The sequence below is a fragment of the Arachis stenosperma genome, chromosome 7 (genome assembly GCF_014773155.1).
Source record: "Arachis stenosperma cultivar V10309 chromosome 7, arast.V10309.gnm1.PFL2, whole genome shotgun sequence".
Lineage (NCBI taxonomy): Eukaryota > Viridiplantae > Streptophyta > Magnoliopsida > Fabales > Fabaceae > Arachis > Arachis stenosperma.
This window is the reverse complement of record NC_080383.1, coordinates 59,657,703-59,672,311: the sequence shown is the minus strand read 5'-3', so window position 1 is coordinate 59,672,311 and position 14,609 is coordinate 59,657,703. Positions and strand designations below refer to the sequence as shown.

Genomic DNA, 14,609 nt, shown 5'->3' with positions numbered 1-14,609 from the left:
TATGTAACATCCTATTACACAGAGTTTTACGCTTAAGTCGTAGAACAGAGGTAGTGTGGTGTTATGGACCTCTAATCATAAAATATTTACATATAATAGTGGAAAGATTTAATATACTATGAGCTTTGAAAAACGGGTAAAACAAAATCGCAAAATAGAAAGCGCAACGCTTAAGAAATAGAATTACTTGCGTGCTAAGAAACCTAAAAGTTAAGGATAAGAATAAGCGAAAGAGTCATAAGAGCACTAAGAATACAGTGAAACTAGCTCCTGACTCAGCCTGCGAAGCCAAGGCTGCCCAGAGAATATTTACATATATACATAAGTATCCCAGATACCCAAAATACAGAAATAGGACCCTAGCTCTCCTATAACCTCTATGAGGAACAAAATAATCAAGTTTCTTGGAGAACAAGTTAAGTACATATATATATACAAACTGAGAAACAAAATAACCCAGGGACTACTCCGCTTCAGGGAATCAAGACACCTAGCGAGGAACCTCTCGACCTGCATATGAAAATAACAACACAGTGTGGGGTGAGAACCGGAGATTCTCAGCATGGTAAAGATGCCATGCATATAATATATAAGGTCTTGGGAATGCCATAGTTCACAGAGATGTAACAAGCAACAACATTTTGTTGAACTCAGAGTTTCATGTTGTTGTCTCAGACTTTGGAACTGATGGGTACCTTGCACCAGGTGAAGTTTTCTTAAAAAAATCTTTCGATGCTTTTAGTGAATAGGTTTATCAATTCTTGAATATATGAAATTAATTTCATTGAGATTATTCTATATTCCTTGTGCAGAGTTGGCTTATTCAATGACTGTGACAAAAAAGTGTGACGTCTATAGTTTGGAGTGGTGGCATTGGAAACTTTAATGGGAAGGCACTCAAGAGAGCTAATCGCATATTTGCTAGCTGACTCTTATAACAAAAACATAATGGTAAAAGATCTCTTGGATCCACGCATCCGTTTACCATTAAGTCAAAAAGAAACTCAATATATAGTTTATGTAGTAACACTCGCATTATCATGCTTGCGTTCTAATCAAAAGTCAAGACCATCAATGCAGCAATTGGCGCACGAGCTTTCTACTTCTAAACAGTCACTGCTATTTTCTTTCGCAGAGATTACAGTTCATCAATTGATAGCATAATCTCCGGGGTGATAACAATAGTGAAAATAACTGTTGATTATAAGATGAATAAGAGAAATTGTTATTATTGAAGAAATATTTTTTTTCTATTTGGAACTTTAATGCTTTGCTAAATACAATGAACATATAATCATTAATTAATTGCTATATGCGTGAGGTTAAGGACAGGGTTAAGGCTTATAATTTATTTCCTTTGATCTATCCAATTTTCTCAAAAAGTTCTTGAGTATTTCGTTTTAGTTCAATTTTTATTTAGCTTACATCCTTTGTTAAAATCTTGGTCAATCATTCCATCCTTTTTTATTTTTTAATTTTTGATAGGATTTTATGTCTTTTTAATTAGAATAATCAATAATACAAAATATTTTTAGGCCTTTCATACTCATAATAAACATATGATTTGATGATGTCACTGCTAACTATTATATGTGGCTATCTTTAATGATGATGATGGCAATATACTATTTTGTAAGGGGACATAATCTGCTAATTCTAGCTCGTGATCTTGGAACAACAATAAATTATGCAATTGGTGAAACTTATGACAAGACAGCCAAATGGCTTGGACTTGATTTGAGGAGAAGCGGTGGTCCTGCTATAAATGAGCTTGCTAAGGAGGAAAATGCCAAATCAGTAAGCTTTTCAGTAAGTATTCTTAGAATAGTATATCCCACCCTTCTTGGTTTTCCTATCTGACATGACTATGGTGGTTGTTATGCTTTTATTGGAGGTTTTAAGTTCACTTTTATTTTTAGTTTAGGTTCCAATGAAGCAACACAAAGATTGCAACTTCTCCTATGCTGGTCTAAAAACCTAAATAAGGTTGGCAATCAAATCCAAAAAGATGTACGTAAGTATTTTTTGCTATTTTTATTATATTTTTATTTTATAAAAATTATGGGGAAGATAGGTCATAACTCATAAACCTAGTAGAAGCTGAATAATCTATCCTTTATATCATTGCTTGTGCTCTGTTATATTTGTTTGCCATACTATATAAAAGATTTTTGCTTTGAAGTCGAGTACGTGATTGGTTTCTGATGTGCTTCCTTTATAGCTTTACTTTTATTTGGCTTTGCTCATGTAAGGAGGATCTCCTGTTCTCCCATATACTTGTGCATTTTCTCTCTGCCTTGTTGATATTCTTCTTTTATCAATAAATAAATAAAGAAAAGACTGATTTTCACATTCTATTAGTGTTAGTTCCATGTAATCAGATAATAAAACAGTGATATTACATGTTGCAAAAAGTATTTTTGTGTAGTAGTGATAAATTATGCAAATATCTTTCAATTTATTATTACGTACATATGAGGATATGTGCTATGGGCTTTTTTGAGGTGATGTCAAGATCCGTATTTCTTCTGCAAGTAAGGAAGAACGATTGGCCTAGGTTGATATTACTGCTGCTTTCCAGGTTAGTTATGTTTTTGTAGGTTTTGTACATTATGTCATGCGAGACTTGTCTTCCATATCAGGTCTAGATAATGACTTAGTTGAAATTATTGCATCTGCTCTATCTTGATCATCTTTAGTTTGTGTCTAATTGATGTCTTATTTTTACATGTGGTCAGCGAATTACAGTGTTACATCTTAAAGAAAGGTGTGAACGTACAATCCAATGGGCATTGAAGATGGAACCTTCTATAAGACACCTGGTTGTTTGAAGTCTGAGTAGTTTCTTTCTTTCAAATGACATCAATCTTTCATTTACTATTTATTTTACATCGAAAAATCTAAATGGCTTTCTATTTTATGCAATCTATTGCAGGTTATCTCTGGTGGCGTTGCATCAAATCATTATGTTTGATCTAGGTTTGATATGGTTGAGAAGAAGAATGGCTTGCAACTTGTATGCCCTCTACCCTGGCTTTGTTCTAACAATGGTAATAATATAGTTTTTGAGTTGCTATTAGTTATAAGTAGTCAAAGTTTTCAAGAGAGTAAATTAGGCTGTTATCTTTTGTTCATATATTAAATATAGCTTTTATTTATTTATTTTAAGCTTTTTCTTGAATAGGTGTAATGGTAGCTTGGACTGGCATTGAGCACTTCTACATAGGAAGATATGACCCTCCTCCACCAACAGAAGAACCAGAAAACTTTGTGGTATACAAATACATGGAAAGAGGAAGCTTATTTTATGCCTTGAACATAGATGATGAAGAAGCTAAAGAGATAAGTTGGAGCAAGAGGGTGGATATCATTAGCGAATAGCTAATGCATTGTCTTACATGCATCAAGATTATTTCCCGCCAATAGTTCACAAAGATGTAACAAGCAATAACATTTTGTTGAACTCAGAATTGCATGTTGTTGTCTCAGACTTTAGAATTGCTAGACTTCTTGATCCTGATTCTGCAAATCAGAAATTACAAGTTGGAACATATGGGTACCATGCACTAGGTGAAGTTTTCTTAAAAAAATCTTTTGATGCTTTTAGTAAACAGATTTATTAATTCTTGAATATATGAAATTAATTTCATTGAGATTATTCTATATTCATTGTGCAGAATTGGCTTATTCAATGATTGTGACAAAAAAGTGTAATGTCTATAGTTTTGGAGTGGTGGCATTGGAAAATTTAATGGGAAGGCACCCAAGAGAGCTAATCTCATCTTTGCTAGATGACTCTTCTACAAAAACATAATGATAAAAGATCTCTTGGATCCACGCATCCGTTTACCATTAAGTCAAAAAGAAACTCAAGATATAGTTCATATAGTAACACTGGCATGAACATGCTTGTGTTCTAATCAAAAGTCAAGACCATCAACGCAGCAAGTGGCACACGAGCTTTCTACTTCTAAACAGTCGCTGCCATTGCCTTTCGCAGAGATTACAGTTCATCAATTGATAGCATAATCTCCGAGGAGATAACAATAGTGAAAATAACTGTTGATTATAAAATGAATAAGGTAAGATATTGTTATTATTGAAGCAATATTTTTTTTCTATTTAGAACTTTAATGCTTTGCTAAATATAATGAACATATAATCATTAATTAATTACAATATGCGTGAGGTTAAGGACATGGTTAAGGCTTATAATTTATTTTCTTTGATCTATCCAATTTTCTCACAAAGTTCTTGAGTTTTCATTTTAGTTCAATTTTTATTTATCTTACATTCTTTGTTAACATCTAGGTCCTTCTTTCCATCCTTTTTTATTCTTTTAATTTTTGATAGGATTTTATGTCTTTTATAATTAGAATAATCAATAATACAAAATATTTTTAAGCTATTCATACTCATAACAAACATATGATTTGATGGTGTCACTGCTGACTATTACATGTGGCTATCTTTAATGATGATGATGGCAATATACTGTTTTGTAAGGGGACATAATCTACTAATTCAATCTCGTGATCTTGGAACAACAATAGATGATGCAGTTGGTGAAGCTTATGACAAGACAGCTAAATGGCTTGGACATGATTTGAGGAGAAGCGGTGGTCCTGCGATAAATGAGCTTGCTAAGGAGGGGAATGCCAAATCAGAAAGCTTTTCAGTAAGTATTCTTAGAATATTATATCCCACCCTTCGTGTTTTTTCCATCTGACATGACTACGGTGGTTGTTATGCTTTTATTGGAGATTTTAAGTTTACTATTATTTTAATTTTAGGTTCCAATGAAGCAACACAAAGATTGCAACTTCTCCTATGCTGGACTAAAAATCCAAGGTTGGCAATCGAATCCAAAAAGATGTACGTAAGTATTTTTTTCTATTTTTATTATATTTTTATTTTATAAAAATTATGGGGGAGATAGGTCATAACGCATAAGCCTAGTAGAAACTGAATAATCTATCCTTTATATCATTGCATGTACTCTATTATATTTGTTTGCCATATTATATAAAAGATTTTTGCTTTGAAGTTGAGTATGTGATTGGTTTCTGATGTGCTTCCTTTATAGCTTTACTTTTGTTTGGCTTTGCTCATGTAAGGAGGATCTCCTGTTTTCCCATATACTTGTGTATTTTCTCTTTGCCTTACTGATATTCTTCTTTTATCAATAAATAAATAAATAAGAGACTGATTTTCACATTCTGTTAGTGTTAATTCTATGTATTCAGATAATAAAACAGTGATATTACATGTTGCAAAAAGTATTTTTGTTTAGTAGTGATAAATTATGCAAACATCTTTCAATTTATTATTACGTACATATAAGGATATGGGCTATGGACTTTTTTGCAGTGATGTCAAGATCCCTATTTCTTCAGCAAGTAAGGAAGATCGATTGGCCTGGGTTGATATTGGTGCTGCTTTTCAGGTTAGTTATGTTTTTGTAGGTTTTGTACATTATGTCATGCGAGACTTGTCTTCTGTATCAGGTCTAGATAATGACTTAGTTGAAATTATTGCATCTGCTCTATCTTGATCATCTTTAGTTTGTTCCTAATTGATGTCTTATTTTTATATGTGGTCAACGAATTGCAGTGTTACATCTTGAGGAAAGGTGTGAACGTACAATCCAGTGGGTATTGAAGATGGAATCTTCTATAAGACACCTGGTAGTTTAAAGTCTGAGTAGTTTCTTTCTTTCAAATGACATCAATCTTTCCTTTTCTATTTATTTTACATCAAAAAATCTAAATGGCTTTCTATATTATGCCATCTATTGCAGGTTATCTCTGCTGGAATTGCATCAAATTATTATGTTTGATCTCGGTTTGATATGGTTATGAAGAAGAATGACTTGCAACTTGTATGCCCTCTTCCCCAGCTTTGTACTAACAATGGTAATAATATAGTTTTTGAGTTGCTATTAGTTATAAGTAGTCAAAGTTCTCAAGAAAGCAAATTAGGTTGTTATCTTTTGTTGATGCATGAAATATAGCTTTTATTTATTTATTTTAAGCTTTTTGTTGAACACGTGTAATGGTAGCTTGGACTGGCATTAAGCACTTCTACATGGAAAGATATGACCCTTCTCTACCTGCAGAAGAACCAGAAAACTTCATGGTGTGTTTTCTTATCTAAACAATTTGCTTTCCTATCATAATTCAATGGATTTGGATGCTATGATTCATTTAGGGGAAAAGATTATAGTTAATGGTATTTTGCAAAATCAACATGATCAATTATTGTAACCCAGCTCAAAGAAAATGTTGAATTCATTTCTGAGTGATCTGTTTATCTGTTCTCATGGATTGCAAATTTGAGTTGCTTTTGATGCCTTTATCTTATTATATTCTATATTTAATTCATTCTTTATCCTATTAAGCAAATGTGAGGATCTAGACTATATTTAAATGAACTTCGTAGATTTTAATGAGGTAATAGTAAAAAGTTAACATTGATAGTGTCAAAAATTTCATCTGTTACTACATGTTATGATTGTTTCATTAGTCACTGATTCTTTCAACTGTGATTCATTTTAGTATGATTTGCGGCCGAGATGGCCGCTGGGGAAGAATATGCTGATGGAAAAAGTGAAGTGATGAGCGGATAATTTATACGCTTTTTGGCATTGTTTTTATATAGTTTTTAGTAAGTTTAAGCTACTTTTAGGGATGTTTTCATTAGTTTTTATGTTAAATTCACATTTCTGGACTTTACTATGAGTTTGTGTGTTTTTCTGTGATTTCAGGTAAATTCTGACTGAAATTGAGGGATTTGAGCAAAACTCTGAAAAAGGCTGACAAAAGGACTGCTGATGCTGTTGGATTCTGACCTCCCTGCACTCGAAATGGATTTTCTGGAGCTACAGAACTCCAAATGGCGCGCTCTCAACGGCGTTGGAAAGTAGACATCCAGGGCTTTCCAGCAATATATAATAGTCCATACTTTATTCGAAGAATGACGACGCAAACTGGCGTTGAACGCCAAGTACACGCTCCTTTCTGGAGTTAAACGCCAGAAAAACGTCATAATCCGGAGTTGAACGCCCAAAGCACATCATAACTCGAAATTCAACTCCAAGAGGAGCCTCTGCTCGTGGATAAATCAAGCTCAGCCCAAGCACACACCAAGTGGGCCCCGGAAGTGGATTTATGCATCAATTACTTACTCATGTAAACCCTAGGAGCTAGTTTATTATAAATAGGATGATTTACTAATGTATCAATCATCTTTTGATCTCAGTTTTATTCTATTCTTCATCTTAGGAGATCATTGATCACGTTTTAGGGGGCTGGCCATTCGGCCATGCCTGAACCCTTTGCTTATGTATTTTCAACGGTGGAGTTTCTGCACACCATAGATTAAGGGTGTGGAGCTCTGCTGTACCTCAAAGATTAATGAAGTTCTATTTTCTTTTATTCAATTCTCTATCTTATTCTTATTCCAAGATATTCATTCGTACTCAAGAACATGATGAATGTGATGAGCTAATAACTCTCATCCTCATTCTCACTTATGAACGCGCGTGATTGACAACCACTTCCGTTCTGCGTGTAACAAGGCTTGAATGTATATCTCTTAGATTCCCCAACAGAATCTTCGTGGTATAAGTTAGATAGTTGGCGGCATTCATCTGGATCCGGAAAGTCCAACCTTGTCTGTGGTGTTCCGAGTAGGATCCTGGGAGTCCGGAAAGTCCAACCTTGTCTGTGGTGTTCCGAGTAGGATTCCGATCATGAATGACCGTGACGTGCTTCAAACTTTAACCTGCTGGGCGTTAGTGACAAACGCAAAAGAGGGATTCTATTCCAGTAGGAGCGGGAACCAACCGGTGATTGGCCGTGCTGTGACAGAGTGCGTGCGTAGCTTTCACTGCAAGGATGGGATGTAGCTATCAGCCATGGGTGATGCCTCCAGACTGGTTAGCTGTGCGAGTGACAGCCGCACAGGTTATTTCCCCGTGAGGAATGAAAGTAGCCACAGTTGATAGTGAACCCCTATACAAAGCTTGCCATGGAAAGGAGTAAGAAGGATTGGGTAGAAGCAGTAGGAGAGCAGGCGTCCTAGAGCTCTACAGCACCTCCATTCCGCTTATCTGAAATTCCTACCAATGAATCTACATAAGTACTTCTATCCCTTTTATTATTCCTTTTTATTTAATGATAATCACAATTACTCTTTAATCTCCCTAACTGAGATTTGCAAGGCGACCATAGCTTGCTTCATACCAACAATCTCTGTGGATTCGACCCTTACTCACGTAAGGTTATTACTTGGACGACCCAGTACACTTGCTGGTTAGTTGAACGGAGTTGTGAATTCCACCAGAGCCATAATTAGAACATTGATCACAAATGATACAAGAATTTGAATCACAATTTCGTCCACCAAGTTTTTGGCGCCGTTGCCGGGGATTGTTCGAGTATGGACAACTGACGGTTCATCTTGTTGCTCAGATTAGGTAATTTTCTTTTCAAAAATCTTTTTTCAAAAATTTTTCTTTTATTTTTCGTTTTTCAAAACCTTATTTTCGAAAATATTAAATAAAAATCCAAAAAAATTAGAAAATCATAAAATCCAAAAATATTTTGTGTTTCTTGTTTGAGTCTTGAGTCAAATTTTTAAGTTTGGTGTCAATTGCATGCTTTTAAAAATTTTTCTTGCATTTTTCGAAAATCCCATGCATTCATAGTGTTCTTCATGATCTTCAAGTTGTTCTTGATAAGTCCTCTTGTTTGATCTTGATGATTTCTTATTTTGTATTGTTTGTTGTTTTTCATGTGCATTTTTGCATTCATATTTTCCATGCATTAAAAATTTCTAAGTTTGGTGTCTTGCATGTTTCCATTGCATCAAAAATTTTTCAAAATTATGTTCTTGATGTTCATCATGATCTTCAAAGTGTTCTTGGTGTTCATCTTGACATTCATAGCATTCTTGCATGCATTCATTGTTTTGATCTAAAAATTTCATGCATTGAGTATTTTTGTTGTTTTTCTCTTTCATCATTAAAAAAATTCAAAAAATCAAAAAATATCTTTTCCTTATTTCCCTCCAACTTTTCGAAATTTTGGGTTGACTTGGTCAAAAATTTTCAAAATTAGTTGTTTCTTACAAGTCAAATCAAAATTTCAATTTTTAAAAATCTTATCTTTTCAAAATCTTTTTCAAAAATCATATCTTTTTCATTTTTTTTCAATTTTTGAAAATTTCAAAAATATTTTTCAAATATTTTCAAATTCTTTTTCTTATCTTTATATGTAATTTTCGAAAATTCACTAATAATTAATGTGATTGGTTCAAAAATTTGAAGTTTGTTACTTTCTTGTTAAGAAAGGTTCAATCTTTAAGTTCTAGAATCTTATCTTGTAGTTTCTTGTTAGTGAAGTAAATAATTTCAAAATTTTTTGAATTAAATCTTTTATCTTTTATCTTATCTTTTTCAAAAAAAAAAATTTTATCTTTTTCAAAAATTTCATCTTTTTCAAAATTTGATTTTAAAATATCTTATCCAACTTACTATTTCTTATCTTTTTAAATTTTGATTTCAAATCTTTTTCAATCAACTAACTTTTTGTTTGTTTCTTATCTTTTTCAAACCACCTAACTACTTTTTCCTCTTATTTTCGAAAATATCTCTCTTTTTCAAAAGTTCTTTTTAATTAATTAATTATTTCATGTTTAATTTTAATTACATTTTATCTCTAATTTTCGAAAATCACTAACTCCTTTTCAAAAATTGTTTTCGAATTCTCTTCTCTTTTCTTCCTCTATTTAATTATTTAATTACTAACACTTCTTCACCCCTCTTCATCAAAAATCCGAATCCATTCTCTTCTACCCTTTCTTTTTCTACTAACATAAAGGGATCTCTATACTGTGACATAGAGGATTCCTTTTCTTCTTGTTTTTCTTCTCTTTCATATGAGCAGGAACAGGGACAAAGGCACTCTTGTTGAAATTGATCCAGAACCTGAAAGGACTCTGAAGAGAAAATTAAAAGAAACCAACATCTTTAAGAGAAACAACCTTTCAGAAATTTTCGAACAAGAGAAAGAGATGGCAGAAGAAAATAATAATAATAATAATGCAAGGAGAATGCTTGGAGACTTCACAAAGCCAACATCCAAATTTGATGGAAGAAGCATCTCCATTCCTGCCATTGGAGCCAATAACTTTGAGCTTAAGCCTCAACTAGTTGCTTTAATGCAACAAAACTGCAAGTTTTATGGACTTCCATCTGAAGATCCTTACCAGTTTTTAACTGAGTTCTTGCAGATCTGTGACACTGTAAAGACAAATGGAGTTAATCCTGAAGTCTACAGACTCTTGCTTTTCCCTTTTGCTGTAAGAGACAGAGCTAGAGTATGGTGGATTCTCAACCCAAGGATAGCCTGGACTCATGGATAAGCTGTCACTGCATTCTTAGATAAATCTTTCCTCAAAATGAGCAAGCTGAGAGTGGATGTTCAAACCTTCAAACAAAAAGATGGTGAATCCCTCTATGAAGCTTGGGAAAGATACAAGCAGCTGACAAAGATGTCCATCTGACATGTTTTCTGAATGGACCATATTAGATATATTCTATTATGGTCTCTCTGAATTTTCGAAAATGTCATTGGACCATTCTGCAGTGGATCTATTCACCTGAAGAAAACGCCTGAAGAGGCTCAAGAATCATTGACATGGTTGCAAACAACCGTTTATGTACACCTCTGAGAGGAATTCCGTGAACAATGGGGTACCTCAGAAGAAAGGAGTTCTTGAAATTGATGCTCTGAATGCCATATTGGCTCAGAACAAAGTGTTGACTCAACAGTCAACATGATCTCTCAGAATCTGAATGGATTGCAACATGCATCCAACAGTAATAGAGAGGCAGCTTCTGAAGAGCTTATGATCCTGAAAACCCTGCCATGGCAGAGGTTAATTACTTAGGTGAACCTTATGGAAACACCTAAACTCATCATGGAGAAATCATCCAAATTTCCTGGAAGGATCAACAAAAACCCCATCAAGGTTTTAACAATGGTGGACGTGCAAGGCGAATAATAGTAAGCCATATCCATCATCTTCTCAGCAACAGACAGAGAACTCTGAACAAAACAATTCTAATTTAGCCAACTAGTCTCTGATCTGTCAAAGGCCACCTTCAGTTTCATGAATGAAACCAGATCTTCCATTAGAAATCTGGAAGCACAAGTGGGCCAGCTGAGTAAGAAAGTCATTGAAAACTCCTCCTAGTATTCTCCCAAGCAATACAGAAGAGAAACCAAAAGGAGAGTGCAAGGCCTTTTAATCAAAGTGACCGAATGCACTAGGGAGGAGGAGGACGAAAATCCTAAGGAGAAAGACCTCTTGGGACGTCCTTCAAGCATGAAGGAGTTTCCTATTAAGGATCCAGAGGAATCTGAGGCTCATCTAGAGACCATAGAGATCCCATTAAATCTCCTTCTGCCATTCATGAGCTCTGAAGAATATTCATCCTCTGAAGAGGATGAAGATGTGATTGGAGAGCAAGCTGCTCTATATTTAGGAGCTATCATAAAGCTGAATGCAAACTATTTGGTAATGAGACTTGGGAAAGTAAACCTCCCTTACTCATTAGTGAACTAGACACTTGGATTCAGCAAACTCTACCTCAAAGAAACAAGATCCTGGCAAGTTCTTAATACCTTGTACCATTGGCACCATGAGCTTTGAAAAGGATCTATGTGATCTGGGGTCAGGAATAAATCTTATGCCACTCTCTGTGATGGAGAAGCTGGGAATCATTGAGGTACAACCTGCCTTGTTCTCATTACAACTGGCAGACAAGTCAGTGAGACAAGCTTATGGATTAGTAGGATGTGCTAGTAAAGGTTGAAGGCCTTTACATCCCTACTGATTTCATAATCCTAGATACTAGGAAGGAAGATGATGAATGCATCATCCTAGGAAGACCTTTCCTAGCCACAGCAGGCGCTGTGATAGATGTCAACAGAGGTGAGTACTTCAATTGAATGGGGACTACCTTGTGTTTCAAGCACATGGCCATCCTCTATGACAAAGAGGTAAGCATGAAGAGCTTCTCTCAGTTCAGAGTCAAGAAGAGCCTCCACAGTTAAACTCTAAGTTTGGTGTTGTGAGGCCACAACCAAACTCTAAGTTTGGTGTTCAAACCCCATATCCAAACTCTAAGTTTGGTGTTGGGAACACTACACACTAAATTGACCTGATCACCATGTGGCTCCATGAGAGCCACTGTCAAGCTATTGACATTAAAGAAGCGCTTGTTGGGAGGCAACCCAATTTTATTTATCTAATTTTATTTTATTTTGTTTCTTTGTTATTTTTGTGTTTTATCAGGTACATGATCATGAGGAGTCACGAAAAAAAAAAAAAAAATTAAAAACAGAGTCAAAAACAGAAGAAAAAAATTTTTCACCCTGGGGACGCACAGGCTGGCGTTCAACGCCCAGAAGGAGCATCTTTCTGGCGTTCAACGCCAGAACAGAGCACCATTCTGGCGTTGAACGCCCAAAACAAGCAACAACCTGGCGTTTAACGCCAGGATGCGCACACAGAGGGACAATCTGGCGCTGAACGCCAGAAACAAGCATGAAACTGGCGTTCAACGCCAGAAACATGCATAACATGGGCGTTTAACGCCCAGAACTAGCATCAATGGGGCGTTTGAACGCCAGAATGATGCATCAAGGCATGTTACATGCCTATATGGTGAAGGAATGGTATTTGTTTTCACCTCAGGATCTGTGGACCCCACAGGATCCTCACCTTAGGATCTGTGGACCCCACAGGATCCCCACCTACCACTTTCTTTTAATCCTAACACTCTTCTAATCCAAATCTCATTCTCAATGTCACACTTCCCAAAAACCTTCACTATCACCTCAATTCCTCTTCCCAATTATCCCATTCACCATTCACATCAACCCTCTTCCCATACACCCCACCTACCCCCACTACTTTCAAATTCAAAGCTTCTTTTCTTTACATTTCACACAACACAAACCCACATTCTCCCACATAACCGAACCCTCTTCTCCCTCTCTCCATATTTTCTTCTTTCTTTCTCTTCTTTTCTTTTTGCTTGGGGACAAGCAAATTTTAAGTTTGGTGTGGTAAAAAGCCTAAGCTTTTTACTTTTCATTCACCATCAATGGCACCCAAGGCCGGAGTTTTCCTCAAGAAAAGGAAAAGGGAAGGCAAAAGCTTCCACTTCCGAGTCATGGGAGAAGGAGAGATTCATCTCCAAGAGCCACCAAGACCACTTCTATGATGTTGTGGCAAAGAAGAAAGTGATCCATGAGGTCCCTTTCAACTCAAGAAGATGAGTATCCGGAAATCCGACTTGAAAGTCAAAAAAGAGGTTGGGAAGTCTTAGCCAACCCCATGCAACAAGTCGGAATTCTCATGGTTCAAGAGTTCTATGCCAATGCATGGATCACTAGAAACCATAACCAAGGTATGAACCCAAGTCCGAAAAACTATATCACCATGGTTAGGGGGAAATACTTGGATTTTAGTCCGGAGAATGTGAGGTTGGCATTTCATTTGCCTATGATGCAAGGTGATGAACACCCCTACACTAGAAGGGTCAACTTTGATCAAAGGTTGGACCAAGTCCTTAGGGACATTTGTGTGGAAGGCGCCCAATGGAGAGTTGACTCCAAAGGCAAGCCAGTCCAACTAAGAAGACTGGACCTCAAGCCTGTAGCTAGAGGATGGTTGGAGTTCATTCAAAGATCCATCATCCCCACAAGCAACCGATCTGAAGTTACTGTGGATCGGGCCATCATGGTTCATAGCATCATGATTGGTGAAGAAGTAGAGGTTCATGAAGTCATAGCCAATGAACTCTACAAAATAGCTGACAAGCCTTCATACATGCACGGCTAGCATTCCCTCACCTCATATGCCATCTATGTTATTCAGCCGGAGTTATCATAGATGGAGATGCCTCCATAGAAGAAGACAAGCCCATCACCAAGAAAGGATGGAGCAAACAAGGGAAGTTCCTCACGGCCCTCAAGGAGAACAAGAGGAGGCTCACCATCAACAAATGCCTCATGGAATGCACTTTCCTCCCAACAACTATTGGGAGCAACTTAGCACCTCCTTGGAAGATTTGAGCCATAATGTGGAACAACTAAGGGGGAACACCATGAGCACGCCCTCACTCTTCAAGAAATAAGAGAAGATCAAAGAGCAATGAGGGAGGAGCAACAAAGGCAAGGAAGGGACATAGAAGAGTTGAGAAGAAGACGCCACTAGAGGTGGATTCATTCCTTGTCTTTATTTCTTTCTGTTTTCGGTTTTAATTATTATGTTTATCTAGTTTTGTGTCTTTTTCATGATCATTATGTAACCAGCCTTAAAGCTATGAATAAAATCCATTAGTCCTTCACCTCTCTTAAAAGAAAAATGTTTTAATTCAAAAGAACAAGAAGTACATAATTTTCGAAATTATTATTGAATTTAGTTTAATTATTTTGATGTGGTGAAATGCTTTTTTTCTGAATGATGATGAACAGTGCATATGTCTTTGGATCTTGTTGTTTAGTGTTAAAATTGTTGGTTCTTGAAAG

The 14,609-nt window shown here is 35.8% G+C and overlaps 2 pseudogenes; both read left to right on the top strand.

Moving 5' to 3' along the window:
• Nucleotides 1–1,614: 1,614 nt before the first annotated feature.
• LOC130939829 (probable tRNA N6-adenosine threonylcarbamoyltransferase, mitochondrial) lies at nucleotides 1,615–3,381 on the top strand (annotated as a pseudogene).
• Nucleotides 3,382–3,398: 17 nt separating this feature from the next.
• On the top strand, nucleotides 3,399–6,628 carry LOC130939828 (probable tRNA N6-adenosine threonylcarbamoyltransferase, mitochondrial; annotated as a pseudogene).
• Nucleotides 6,629–14,609: the final 7,981 nt, after the last annotated feature.